Genomic DNA, 15,013 nt, shown 5'->3' on the forward strand with positions numbered 1-15,013 from the left:
AAATGGGTACTGTCTGCAATTTTGGGTGTTCTTGTGCATCTCCCCTCACTTCACATCAGCTGCATGCTTCACTCTCAGCACTAGCCCTCTGTCGCTATGTCCTTGCCCATGGGCTCCAGGTCTCATCACACTTTGGACCAATCAGCCCTTCCTCTTCTCTCACTCATCTGCAGATCAGTGCGAGTCAATGGACTGTGGTTGAACTCAGCCCATTTCTTCATTGCTGCCTTTCCCCCTCTTCCACTCACCAGTAGACCAATGTGGTTTCCAGCAAGCTTACATGCCTGTTCATGTGTTCCCTTTGAGTTTCAGTCTTAGAGGGGAGTTTGCCCTGATGGAACTTGATTGCTTCCCTTGATGTCTTCCTGGCGAACAGCTTGCTTATTCTTGTAGTAGCCTGTCATGCTGACATTTTTGTTTTAGGTTTTTCTTGACCTTTCTTTGAAGATGTTTCTTCTGTTGCTCTAGCTGTTCCAGGCTGGTCTACTTGTCCTTGCTAGTGGGAATGCCCCACCTAAGAAGGTTCTGGATGGGACTCAAGATTCCACCTAAGGTCTTACACTCTACAAATTCTTTGCAAGAGGCCTCTTTCACTGGGCAAGTTCTAGAACTCCTTTTAGGTATTGCAGTCAGTTATAGGCTGAAGATGGGCTTACAAATTTTCTGTAATCATGTTTCCCAACATTCCATTCTATCTAACTCAAGTGTCTATTTTACAATAGTAGGCAAGGGAAACCAATATACATAAGACAGTCAAGCGTTTTAGTATTATTTCCCCTCTTCAAACTATGCCTAGATCCCTGTATCACAGAACTCTGTTGTTCCAAGGTTGAACATGCATCACTATTTACCTCTGTCCCACTTAGGCCATGCAAACCTGTCTCAGTGTTCCCCTATCTTGTTCTTCCACCTCCTCCCCCTTTTTGTATTGCCCTCTCTAACACCTGAACTAAACCCCCTACCCCAACCTCACTGTTGTGGTTACCTTATAGTCCATTAATTCTTCCCTCAATTTAAGACAGTATATTTTATCCTGTAATCTACCTGACTTTCTTACCACCTGGTTCTCTGTTCCTCTGTGTTTACCTTCTTTCATTGTAATTGTTTTGATCATAGACTAACCTCCCAGATCCTCTGTTCTTATAATTTTATTCTGTTCTTGACTCTTCCATTTGTCGATTGAGTTCAGAGTGATGCTGCCACATATGTCATTCTCTAGCTGTTGTCTGTTGTTGATTCTCAGTCTACAGGACTTCCTTTAGGATATTTTCCATAGCAGGGTTGACTTTGGCAAAATTCTTTAGCTTCTGTTTATCCTTGAATGTTTTGATTACACCTTCATTTATGTTTGACAGCTTTGCTGGGTAGTGGATTCTTGGTTGGCAGTTTTTTCTTTCAGGGTTTTATATATGTCTCCCCATTGTCTTCTTGCCTGCATGGCTTCTGTTGAGAGATCCAAGCTTAATCTGATTTGCTTGCCTTTGTACGTTACATTTCTCTTTTACCTAGCTGCTTTCAGGAGTCTGTCCTCATCTTTGAATTTGGAGAGCTTTATTATATGTCTTGGTATGATTATCTTTTAGGGTCTATCTTTCTTGGGGTTCATTGAGCTTCTTGAGTGCTTATCTTTTTGCTTTTCAAGATGTTCAAGAAATATTCTTCCAGAAGCTCTTGAACTATCTCCTCATGGACTTTTGTGATTCTTCCTGTTCCGGAATGCTGATAATTCTTAAGTTATTCCTCTTCATGTTGTCCAACATGAATCTTAGGCCTTCTTCAGGTTTTTTTTTTATCCTTTTTTGTGCTTGCTCTTCTATCTTAGTAGTGTTGAGAGATTTATCTTCTAGCTCACTAGTTCTGGCTTCTATCTTTTCAATTCTATGCCTTTGCCCTTTCAGTGCATTGTCCATTTCTGATATTCTCTTATTAATTATTTTGATCTCTTTCTGTAGGTTTTGAATTGTTTCCGATGCTGTGTCTATCTTATTTGATTGTTCCTGAAGCACTTTCCTGACTTCTTATTTTTCTCAACTCCATTGTATAGTGTTTTGATACATTTTATAATCATTTTTCTGAATTCTTTCTCAGGCATTTCCAAAACCTGTACATCTTCCAGTATGGAGTGTAGGTCTACTTCCAGCTCATATGTCTCAGTCACTTTATCTCGTTTCTGGACATGTGCTGATATGGTCATCTGTTTCTGTTTTTTGGGTATATTCAGGAGTTATCTGTGGCCTTAGTACTTAGACGGGTGTGTGTTTTGCTACTGTTTATGCTTTCTGATTGCCTCCAGGTAGATGTGATCAGGAGATGGACTTCCTTTTTCACTCTTCTTCTGGAGAAATTTCAAGATGACACTGTTGGTCATTGTGACATAACTCAGGATTTAATATTCAACCTATTTCCTTTTTAGTCAGCCTGTCCCCTCCACAATCCCCATTCAGGACTTTTTCCTAGTGATGAACAATTCATGGCTGGCTGTGGCCCTTTTGCACTGCTGTTTGGTTTTAAGTGGAAACTGTCACTTTAAAATTCAAGGAGATCTGTGTGCATGCAAAGTAGAAACTTCCATTGGTGGGGGTGGGGTATCCATTCACTCAGGCATGCCTCTAGTCACCAGATGGAGGTGCGTAGCCAGGGAGAAACCAATGAACAGAAACAAAAAAAAAAAAAGAATGTCCACACCTTTATCTCTGCAGTTCTGTGAGGTGTCTGTGGTGGCTCAGATCCTTCCCCTGTTTGGTCTCTCCCAAGATGGCAGCTCCAGGAGCAGCTGAGCATCTTGGATTAGAAAGCAATGGATTTCTTGCTTCTGCTACAAATTCCCCTGGCTGTAAGCCTTCTAACCTTCTAAATATTCCTCTATATGTGGTTCAGAGTTCTGCCACTATCCCCTGAACCTGCTTGTTCCGGTATTCTGTGTTGTTGCTGACAGAGCTCCTCACTGCCATCTTGTTTGTTCTCTCTGTTTTGTCATCTTACTTTTTTTTTTAAGTTTGGCTTATATGCATAATTTTGTGAACTTCAGCAAATTTTGTGGGTAGGGTTGGTCAGTGTCACCTGACACCAAGCAGAAGACAAGGAGAATTGGGAGAAGAGGTTAAAGGCAAGGACAGTTCAGTGGCTATCTAGGGCCAAGAAAAGAACAGAAGTGGTACATTATGAAAAATAAAAGAACGAGCAGCAGAAGGTTTCCTGTTTTAAAGAACCAGTGTTCCTGAACAAACATGAGGTTGAACTAGCAGAGCCAAGGTTCTCTCTAGTTCTTGAGATTGGCATGAGATGCCAGTGGAAGAGCATGACCGTGGAACCTTATTGCTTATTACCAGTTTTTACAGTTTTAAGTCTTGATTTTTTTAAATGAATGGATAGTGCAACATGGGTGGCACCTGTGTCATGGCCAAATCCCATCTTACCCAAGTGACTTTGCTACAGATGTTGAAACCAAAATGGATTGGATGACAAAGGCAGCTCTTGAACTTTCATCTACTCATGAATCCTATCTGCAGGTCCTCTACTTGCTCAGTTCTGGGTTAAAGATGAAGAAGAAGCAGATTCTACCCTTTTGGATTAAAATGAATTATCTCTCCCTATCACTGAGATCTTTTCATGACTTACACATAGCCCAGTATCTCTGCTGATTATTGTATAGATTGGACCCAACATATGGAGATCAGGGTGTCTCTGCAGTGCTTTGAATTACACTTGCTATCCAAAGCAATTGGGCTAGCTCCGTAAGTGGGATGCCAAAATCCTCCTCAGAACTGAGACACTCATTCCCTCGGTTGCGAAAGTGGGCAGTGAAGTTCTCAGCTGAGTTGCTCTTCTGTAATCACTCTCAGCCTAATAGTGTCACTTTGTCCAAGATCATGTCCCTTCCCCTGGGAAGAGCATGTCTAGTAATTGATCAATGCATATTATATAGGTTTGCTGGCTTGCCTCAAAGTAAGACTACTCAAAAGGGCTCCTTTCAGCAATTCTTTTACCTGGGCTCCAGGCAACTCCAGTTACCAAGACCCACTACACCATGTGTCAGAATCCCCAAATGGGGAAATTTACAGATAAACTATTTGCATTCAGATACTTAATTCTTGAAGAAGATAGTGTCACATTATTATGCCCTCTCCAATGGCTTCTAATGTTTTTTGAATACTTGAGGATATTTGTTTTAATTAAATTTTTTTTTGCATTAATTACATAGGTGACCTTGAAAACAGCCAATTTGCTCAGCTCACTGGCTTGTTAACAAAGCTTCATGTTAATGTTAGTTGGAGACCTTGAGAGTCTGCAGTGTTTTCTGTTCCTTTAGCCCTGGTAGCACTGTAGGATAAGCACTGGACTGCTAACCACAAGGTTAGTTCAAACCCACCAGCTGCTCTGCAGGAGACAGATGAGGCTTTCTGCTCCCATAAAGATTTACAGCCTCAGAAATGCTCTACAAAGTCACTAGAAGTGGGAATCAACTTGATAGCAGTGGGTTTTGGTTTAAAGAAATCCAAGATTTGAAAATCCTTATTTACAAACCTATTAACTGGGAGACATCTGTATTAACCAAAGGGTTTTCAGTTCTACAGAAGGATTCCCTGCAGGTTTTTTTTTTTTTTTTTAATAGTTAACTCCCCAGGTGTGTAAATAGGAAATATGGTTCAAGTGACATAAACTTTTTCTCATTCTTTTTTAAAACAATGAAAAACCAGTTGCCATGATCTTTTTAAAAAAGATCAAAAACCAAGCTGCCTTTGGGTGGATTCAAGCCATCCACCTCTCTGTTTAGCATCAATTTACTCTACCAAACTTTTTTTCCTATTGCATGAATTGGACATTATTTAAATATTTATTACATAATTTATTTGGTTGTTGGGTTGTTGCTGGGAATATACACAGCAAAACATATATCAATTCTACAGTGTCTGCAATACACAGTTTAGTAACACTGATTACATTCTTTTGTGTTACGTGCCCATTCTCCGCATGCTTTTCTGAGTGGCTTCTCCTCCACGAACATGAATTTACCACCTGGACAGTTGTTATGGAGTCCTGGTGTGATGCTGTGGGTTAATACACCGGACTGCAAAATCGTTTGAACCAGAAGGTCGGTGGTCCAAGCTCACCAGTCGCTACTCAGAAACCGTATACAGGGTCGCTATGGGTTGGAACCAACTCGACGGCACTTAACAACAACAACAGTTGCTGTAGGAATCCTGGTGTGGTGCTGTGGGTTAATGTGCCAGACTGCAAAGCCACTTGAACTGCAAAGTTGACTGTTCAAGCTCACCAGCAGCTCCTCGGAAACCCTATACAGGGTCGCTACGGGTCAGAACTGACTTGACGGCACTTAACAACAACAGTTGCTATCCAAGATTGGCAGTTCAAACCTACCAGCTGCTCCTTGGAAACCCTATACAGGGTCGCTATGGGTCAGAACTGACTCCATGGCACTTAACAACAGTAACAATTGGCTATCTAATCTTGCAAGTTGCTGTGGCCAATTTGATCTAATCTAGATGGTTCTTAGAAGAGTATGATGCTCAAGGCACAGATTCTTTACTACGTGAATAAAGAACACCTGGTGTGGCATTATAGGATAAGCACTGGACTGCTAACTGTAAGATTGGCAGTTCAAAGCTACCAGCCACTTCTCAGAAACCCTATATACGGTAGCTGTGAGTCAGAATCGACTTGATGGCATTCAACAACAACAAATTAAACTTCTTGTTTGGTTTTAAAAACACTTCAGAGGGTTAAAAAAAATTGAGTGACGGTTCATAGAGCAAATCATCTACTTCACTTCATTTGTGAATTGAGTGAAGTTTCATAGAGTAAATCATATACTTCATTTCATTTCATGATTGCGATGTAACATCAGCTATCCCGTTCTTTCCCGTGACTTTTGTTTTCATTCCACCTTTTTTCCCAACACTCCTGAATTTTGCCCTTAGGTAAATGCTGTCCTTTTGATCTTGAATGGTTGACCACTAGTGTTGTTGTTCCCCCAATATACCTGTTTACTGCTTACTGAGTCCTGAGGGTGAGTTTTGTTCCAGACCTGGAGGGTGATCAAGGGCTTTCAGATTCTCCCAGTCTCTTTATGACCATGACACCTAGTCTTTTATTTTATTCTTTGTAATTTTGAGTTTCATTCCACATTTTTTTCCCACTCTATCCAGGACCTTCTAAGGAAATATTAAGGAAATATTTTTGGTTTAACGTCTAAAGATGATTTCAGGAGTTCATCCAACCCTCATGGCTCCAGGAAGCCTGGATTCCATGATAATTGAAATTCTGCTATATATTTCCCCACTATCAGGATTTTTCTATGGAATCGTTGATCAAAATTTATATTTCAGAGGCTGTAAATCTTTATGAGAGCAAAAAACCTCATCTTTCTCCAGTGGTACCACTGGTAGTTTTGAACTGCTGGTCATGACATTAACAGCTCAACTTGTAAACACTACACTACCAGAGCACCTTAAACACAGGCATTTTCTTGTTGTTGTTAAGTGCTATCCAGTTGGTTGTGACCTATAGCGACCCTGTATAGGGTTTCTGAGGAGCAGCAGGTGAGTTTAAACCACTGACCTTGTGGTTCAAATCAACTTTGCAGTCCAGTACGTTAACCCACAGTGTCACACCAGGGCTCCCAAGACAGGTATGGTGGTGGTGGTGGTGGTTATGCGCAGTGGAGTCGGTTCTGACTCATAGCAACCCTGCATAGGGTTTCCAAGGCTGTAAGTCTTTACTAGAGCAGAAAGCCTCATCTTTCTCCTGCAAAACAGCTGGTAGTGTCGAACTGCTGACCTTGAGATTAGCAACCCGTTTCATAACCACTACGCTACCAAAGCTCCTTAAAGACAGGTAAAGTATAAAGCAAATTATAACTGTAGATTCCCTTCCTCCTCTTGGTTTAAGAAATTGGTGTGCAAGAGAGTTTCCAGGGCAGGACCAACTTCTAAGGCCGACTGGGCCAAAGGAAGAGGAGAACAAACATCTCACACATAATCTGGAGACTCCAAAGCCTGGATAAGATCTCTGGTCACATTGTTTATACTGTTCCTTCTGCCCAGCATATGGCAGAAGTGAAATATTTTAATTAATTGCCCTCTAATTATTTTAAAAAGCCATCGATAATTATCGATTTAAGAAAGCTACAAACATATATCCATCATTTACAGATGATTAGTTTCCTCCTAGCGCTATAAACTCTGAATTTTAAAATACGGCAAAAACAGAGGAAGTGATATGAGAGAAAAACAAGATATATTTAAACCATTTTTGCCTAATGATCTTGTTAATATAGAAGTGGGAATCATTATTTTAATTCAAAAGAATGTTAATATCTCAGTATTTATTGTATGAGACCTTGGTCTGTAACAGCGACTTAAGAATTTCTGTGTTTTTTTTCTCAAAGCTGCTCCATAATTACAATAAATGTGCTTTCAACTTGGAGTGAAATAAAAATGGCTTTCCCTTTTCAAAGGATATTTTAAAAAATCTTCGCACTTTCAAATGCATAGATATGTGTGGTAACTTCATTGCAGGGAATGTCTTCATTTATTGGCCTCCTGTTGTCTTCAGCATTTACTTAGAAGGAACTGAAACTTCCTTGTTAACTGAAATATAGTCAGTAAAGTCAGTATCCACGGCACATAACCACCACCACCACCAAAGTCAATATAGATGGACACTGAATATGCTAAATTTACATTAGAAATTTTTGGAACTTTCATGAAAGTGCTGTCGGGTGTTTTTTTTTTTTTAAATTGTGAAAATATACACAAAAAAACATATGCCATTGCAACATTTTCTACATTCAGTAACACTGATTATATTCCTCAACTTGTACAACCCTCCCCAAACCATTCCACTACCATTAACATAAACTCAATGCCATCTAAGCAAAAGCCTCCTCCCTTCTCCATTTTTTCTTTTTGTTTTTTTGAAGTCAGCACCATTTCTTTTCTTTCATATATATTTTATTAAAAAAAGGAGTTAGCACATGGGTCAGGGTTGTGGTAACTCCAGTTTTGTACAGGTGGCTCTATTTACACCTGGGTGGGGCTCTCCCACATCAGGTGCAATAGTTGCACTTGTCTGATGCCCTTCTGCAGATGCAGCCATGGGCACACTTGCCATAGCCCATGGGGCAGCAGGAGGTGCGCTTGTGCTTTTTGCACTTGCAGGGACCAGAGCAGACACAGGAGCCACTAGTGATGCAGAGCAGTTGAGGGCTATTTCGAGCAAGGTGGGTGAGGTCGAAGACGGGTGATGCAGAGGATGCTAGGATGGTGGAAGATGTTCAAGTATTTATTCTTCCATACAGTGGACATTTCTCAGTGATGAAAAGACAAAAGGCAGGGCACTGGCCATTAGGAACAAAGGTCATATTAGAAAAAAAGTGATTTTCCTTTGTCTTAGGGTCAAAAAATGCCCCTATGAATGCCTGTCTGCAGGTATCTGTGCATCTGTCCATAGGAACATGTGAGGTGGGTGGGTGGGGGTCTGTGGGAACTGGGTAGCCTGGATAGGATGGGGCAGGGACACGGGGAGAGAGAGTGGCCAAGGGGACAGGGAAGGAAAGAAAGTGGAATGGGGAAGGGGCCCAGAGAGCAGAGGGTGGAGGCATAGGCAGGGGTGCCAGTCTGGCTTGGTTGTCCCATGTGGGTCTCCCTTCTCCTTTCTCTGACCCCTGATAGTCACTAACAATCATTGGTATCTATATATTTGTTTATTTCATATAAGTGAGATCATGCACTATTTGTCCTTCAGTGAGTTATTTCACTCAGCATGGTGTTTTCAAGGTTCTTTGATGTGGAGGCATGTATCAGGACTTCAGTTTTTCTTATGGCTGTGAAATATTCCAATATATATATATATGGAGAGAGAGAGTGTGTCCTGGTGTGGTGCTGTGGGTTAATGCGTTGGACTGCAAGATTGGTTTGAACTGCAAGGTCAGTGGTTCAAGCTCACCAGCTGCTCCTCAGAAACCCTATGCAGAGTTGCTATGGGTCAGCACTTAACAACAACGATATATATATTCATCCAGGTGGTTTTGGTAATTGTTTGTTTGACTACTCCTACAATCACTTATTGCATCAGGTTCAAGGTATGTCAGAATGGAAAGACCCCTTAATAATAAATTTGTTTAGTCCCTTACTTTACAGAGGAAAGTCTCTTAAATTATGAAATGCGAAATGGATTCCTTGAAACCATTATAGTTTACTGGCAGCTCTGGATTGGAACATATTCCACATCTTTCCTAGTCTAGTGCAGTGTCTTCCACCAACCAAATCACATCAATACACATTGTTCTTTGGTGGAAGGCAGGACTTATAGATATACTCTACAATGTGATCCTTAGCTTCTCCTGTGAATGATGTCATCAGCTTGTTGAGTGCATACATTCAGTCTTCAACTTCAACACATAACTTACATTAAAGAAAGTTCCTTCATGAAGTTTCAGAGCACACCAAAGTAGATTTTCTCTCCATCCTCTTATCTTCTACAGCATTTAAGTGACTACACTATTTTTTTCCTTTCTTATAATTTGAGAATTTATCGGGTTCCCCATATGGACATTTTCTGTGTTCTACCATTAAACAGTCAGTCTCTGGTGGATTCTGTCTTCACACCATTTGATGCACTCTTCTTGCCCATTCTTTTCTCCATCTAGACTATTCTATCATTCCCTAACTGATTTTCATTCATCCCATCCTGATTTTCCCTGCCTGGACTTCATTAATTTTACTTGATCATTCCAACAATGCCACGCTTGTGTTCAAATAGATTCTGTGCCTCCCACTGGCCTATTAATTGTCTACAAATGTCTCAATTTTGCAACTAAAAGCACAAAACTCAATCATCACATGTGTCACTTACTGTAACTGATATACTACATAATGGCCCATTAGTCATGTGTGGTTACTGAGCAATAGAAATGTGTCCAGTCCTTTTTGTGATGTGCTTTAGTGTGAAATGCATAATGGACTTCAAAGGCTTGGTGGGGAAAAAATGTAAAATATCTCATTAATAATTTTTATACTGGCTATATGTTGAAATAATAGCTAAGATTTATTGTTGTTGCGAAGCGCCATTGAGTCGATTCCAACTCATAACAGTTCTGTATAGGATTTCCGAGGAAAGAATGGTAAGCTTGAATGGCCAACCTTACAGTTCAAAGCAATTTTGCAGTCCAGTGCATTAATCCACAGCACCACACCAGGACTCCATAGCTAAAATATTTGGATTAAATAAAAGCTACTATTATTATTCTTAATTTCATCTTTTAGTAACTTTTTTTTAGGTTGTTGTTGCTAAGTGCCATCAAATCAGTTCCAATGTACACCAAAATGAAGTACTGCCTGGTCCTGTCACATCTTGTTATGCTTAAGCCTATTGTTGCTGCCAATGTGCCAAAACATCTTGTTAAGAGTCTTCTTTTTTCGTGACCCTTCTGTTTGTCAAGCATGATGTCATTCTCCAAGGATTGGGCCTTCCTGATACTATGTCTAAAGTACATGAGACAATGTCTTTCCATTCTCACTTCCAAGGAGCATTCCAGCTGTACTTCTTCCAAGATAGGTGTTTAAATGTGGACATATTGTCTGGAGGGACTGGTTGCTGGAGAAGGATATCATGTTTGGTAAGGTGGAAGGTCAGAGAAAACAAGGAAGACCCCCAGCGAGATGGATCCATCAATGGGCTCAAGCATGGAAATAATTGTGAGGTTGGCCCAGGACCGAGCAGTGTTTCATTCTGTTGTGCATAGGGTCGCTATGAGTTGGTACTGACTCGATGGCACCTAACAACAACAACTACTACAAAATTTAAAATTGTATATGTAATTCACATTATACAATTTTACTAAGAGGTGCTAGTAGATAGCCCCTCCCTGGACAGATGATAGTATTCACTCATATATATGTTAAATATCCCCACATGCCTGTCATTTTGTCCTATTGTGGTGGTATGCATGTAGCTGTGATACTAGAAGTTATGCCATTGGTGTTTCAAACACCAGCAGGGTCACTCACTGTGTACAGGTTTCAGCAGAGCTTCTAGACTAAGACAGACTAGAAAGAAGGAGAGGTAGACCACTTCTGAAAGGTTAGTCATTGAAAAGCTTATCAATAATAGGGACCTATTATTTGATATAATGCCAGATATGAGCCCCTCCAGTTGTGTTGTTGTTGTTAAGTGCCATCAAGTTAGTTCCAACTCATAGTGACCCTCTATAGGGTTTCTACGGAGCAGCTGGTAGGTTTGAACTGCCAACGTTGTGGTCTGCAACTCCATGCTGATCCTACAGTGCCACACCGGCACTCAAAATACAACTGAGTATACAAAGTACTTAAAGTAGAGTTAACCTTAATGACATGAATGGAGTAAAGTTTTCCAGACCTCATTTGCTGATGGAGATATCCTGTTGTTACAGGATATCAAGGGCATACTACATGAAGAAAGCAAAAGGTCATTAAAAGTCAGGAAAGAAAGAAAAGACTATTATGGATATTAGAAAAGGCTCTGAAATTTGCTCCTGAATGTTGAGAAGCTAAAGAGAATAGAAGACATGATGAAGTAAAGAGTTGGATAAATGCTTTCAAAGGGCGGCTCAACAATGCAAAGTAAAGTATTATAATGAAATATGCAAAGGCCTGAAGTTAGAAAACTAAAAGAGAAGAACAGGCTAGACAGTTCTCAAGCTGAAAGAACTGAAGAAAGAATTCAAGCCTCAACTTGCATATTGAAGGATTCTGTGGGAAAAATACTGAGGGATGCAGATGGGAAAAATACACAGTGTCACTATGAAGAAAGACTTGGTCAGTGTTCAGCCATTTTCAAGAAGTACCATACAATCAAAGAACTAATGACATTGAAGGAAAAATTCCAAGCTACACTGAAGGCATTATTGAAAAATAAAGCTCCAGGAATTGACAGAATACAAACAGATTTTTAACAAACAGATGCAGCACTGGAAATTCTCACTCATCTACTCCAAGAAATTTAGAAGACAGCTACTGGCCAACAAATTGGAAGAGATCCATATTTGTGCCTATTCCAAAGAAAGGTGCCCTAATGGATTTCAGAAATCATTGAACAATAACATTACTATTACATATAAGTCAAATTTTGCTGAAGATAATTTCAAAATGGTTGCAGCAGTACATTGGCAGGGACTTGCCAGAAATTCAAGCTGGATTCAGGAGAGGACATGGAAGGAGGGATATCATTGGTAACATCAGGTGGATCTTGGCTGAAAGCAGAGAATACCAGAAAAAATGTTTACTTGTCCTTTCCTGATTATGAAAGAGCTTCGACTATGTGGATCATAACAAACCATGGATAACATTTTAAAGAACGAGAATTCCAGAACACTTAATTGTGCTCATGAGGAGCCTGTACACAGACCAGACAGTCATTCAAACAGGGATACTTAATGGTTTAAAATCAGGAAAGTCTATGCCAGGGTTGTATCCTTTCACCAGATTTATTCAATCTCTATGCTGAGCAAATAATCTGAGAAACTGGATTACATGAAGAAAAACATAGCATCAGGATTGGAGGAAGATAGTATAATGACCTGAGATATTCTGGAAGTAAAGGGGACATGAAATACTTACTGATGAAGATCAAACCATTTTGTTTCACCACCACCAACAGTGCTGTGCAGTTTTATTAACCATTCAAATACAATAGCAGTTGGTAAAATTGGGACAGAATTGGGATTTACAAGTAAACAGATATTCAGCATTTAATAGTTTTGAAAGAAGGCACATTTTTCACAAGTATGTTTCCACAGAGCAATGCAGTACTAGCCATTAACACAGTACACCAAATGTACTGAAGCAGAAAAGATGTAACAAGAAAAATAACTACATTAGAAAGACTTCAATACTTTAGAAAAAGACTGAAACACTATTTGTTTCTTTAGTCCTATCAGCTTTCAGTATGAATTGTACCCTTAATGTAAAGAAAATGAGACTCCTTACAACAGGACCAATAAACAACTTCATGATAAATGGAAAAAAGATCAAAGTTGTCAAAGAGTTTATCTTCCTTGGGTCCACAATCACCACTGAGGGAAGCAGCACTCGAGAAATCAAAAGACATATGTTGTTGTTAGGTGCCATCGAGTCGGTACCGACCCATAGCGACCTTATGCACAGCAGAATGAAACACTGCCCAATCCTGGGACAACCTCACTACTGTTGCTATGCTTGAGTCCATCGATGCTGCCACTTGGCCAATCCATCTCATTGGGGGTCTTCCTCTTTTTCCCTGACCCTCCACCTTACTAAAAAAAGACATATGGCATTAGGCAAATCTTCTGCAAAAGATCTCTTTAAAGTGTTAAAAACCAAAGCAGTCACTTTGAGGACTAAGATGTGCCTGACTCGAGGCAAGGTATTTTTAATCGCCTCATAGGCATATGAAAACTGAACTGTAGAAAAATAGATGCATTTGAATTACGGTGTTGGCAAAGATTATTGACAGTATTGTGAACTTCCAAAAGAACAAACAAATCTGTCTTAGAAGTACAGTCAGATGCTCTTTAGAAGCAAGGATGGGGAGACTTATTTTCTTGTACTTTGAATATGTTGTCAGGAAGGACGAGTCCCTTTAGAAGGACATCATGCTTGGTAAAGTGGAGGATCACCAAAAAAGAGGAAGACCCTCAAAGAGATGGACTGACACTGTGGCAGTAATGATGGGTTCAAAAATAACAATTGTGAGGATGGCACAGGACTGGGTAGCATTTTATTCTGTTGTACAAAGTGTCACTATGAGTTGTAACTGACATGATGACACCTAACAACAATAGCATTCAATCTGTATGCTGAGCAAATAATCTGAGAAACTAGAATACATGAAGAAGAATTTGGCACCAGGATTGGTAGACGGCTCATTAACAACCTTCAATGTGCACGTGACACAATCTCTAGAAAGAAAAGAGGACTTGAAGCACTTACTAATGAAGATCAAAGACTACAGCCTTCAGTATGGATTACAGCTCAATGTAAAGAAAACAAAAATCTTTACAACTGGGCCAATAAACAATCATGATAAAAGAGAAAGGATTGAAATTTTCAAGGATTGAATTTTACTTAGATCCACAATCAATGCTTATGGAAGCAGCAGTCAAGAAATGAAACGATGTATTGCATTGGACAAATCTGTTACAAAAGACCTCTTTAAAGTATCAAAGAGCAAAGATGTAATTTTGAGGAATAATGTGCGTAACCCAAGCCATTGTATTTTCAATGCATGTGAAACCTGGATAATGAATAGGAAGACTGGAGAAGAATTTGTGCATTGACTTATACTGTTGGTGAAGAATATTGAAAGTACCTTGGAACAAACTAATCTGTCTTGGAAGAAGTACAGCCAAAATGTTTCTTAGACGTGAACATAGAGAGAGTTCTTATATACTTTGAACATGTTATCAGGAGAGACCAGTCCTGAAAAAGAACATCATGTTTGTTAAAATAGAGCAAAATCTTCAATGAGATGGGTTGACACAATGAACTTAAACATATCAACAATTGTGAGGATGATGTGGGACTAGGTAGTGTTTTGTTCTGTTGTGCATAGGGTTGCTATGAGTAGTAGCCAACTTGACAGCACCTAAAACAATGAATCAAACAAACAATTAAGTTGTATTGGTAATTACTGGTAATTGGAATGCAAAGGGGAAGGATCAGTAGTTGGAAAATATGACCTTGGTGATAGAAATGATTGTAGAGATGCTGATAGAATTTTGCAAGACCACTGACTTCTTCATTGCAAATACCTTTTGTAAACAACATAAAAGATGACTATGCACATGGACCTCACCAGATGGAATACACAAAAATCAATCTGACTGCAAGGCCAGTGGCAGACTGTGGAACAAACCATCAATTGCTCATATACAAGTTCAGACTGAAGCTGAAGCTGAAAACAATTAAAACAAATTGTCAGAGATAATTCAGAGACCATTTTAAGAAAATATTTGGTGCGTTAGACACTAATGACC

General features: G+C 39.7%; 1 protein-coding gene and 1 pseudogene across 1 annotated transcript in view; both read right to left on the reverse strand.

Moving 5' to 3' along the window:
- The window catches only part of LOC102838295, a 13,110-nt pseudogene extending 4,977 nt beyond the window's left edge, over window positions 1-8,133 (reverse strand).
- Window positions 1-15,013, reverse strand: part of LHCGR (luteinizing hormone/choriogonadotropin receptor) — a 130,238-nt gene that overhangs the window by 72,746 nt on the left and 42,479 nt on the right. The window lies entirely within an intron of this gene.

The sequence above is a fragment of the Chrysochloris asiatica genome, unplaced genomic scaffold (assembly GCF_000296735.1).
Source record: "Chrysochloris asiatica unplaced genomic scaffold, ChrAsi1.0 scaffold00024, whole genome shotgun sequence".
Taxonomy (NCBI): domain Eukaryota; kingdom Metazoa; phylum Chordata; class Mammalia; order Afrosoricida; family Chrysochloridae; genus Chrysochloris; species Chrysochloris asiatica.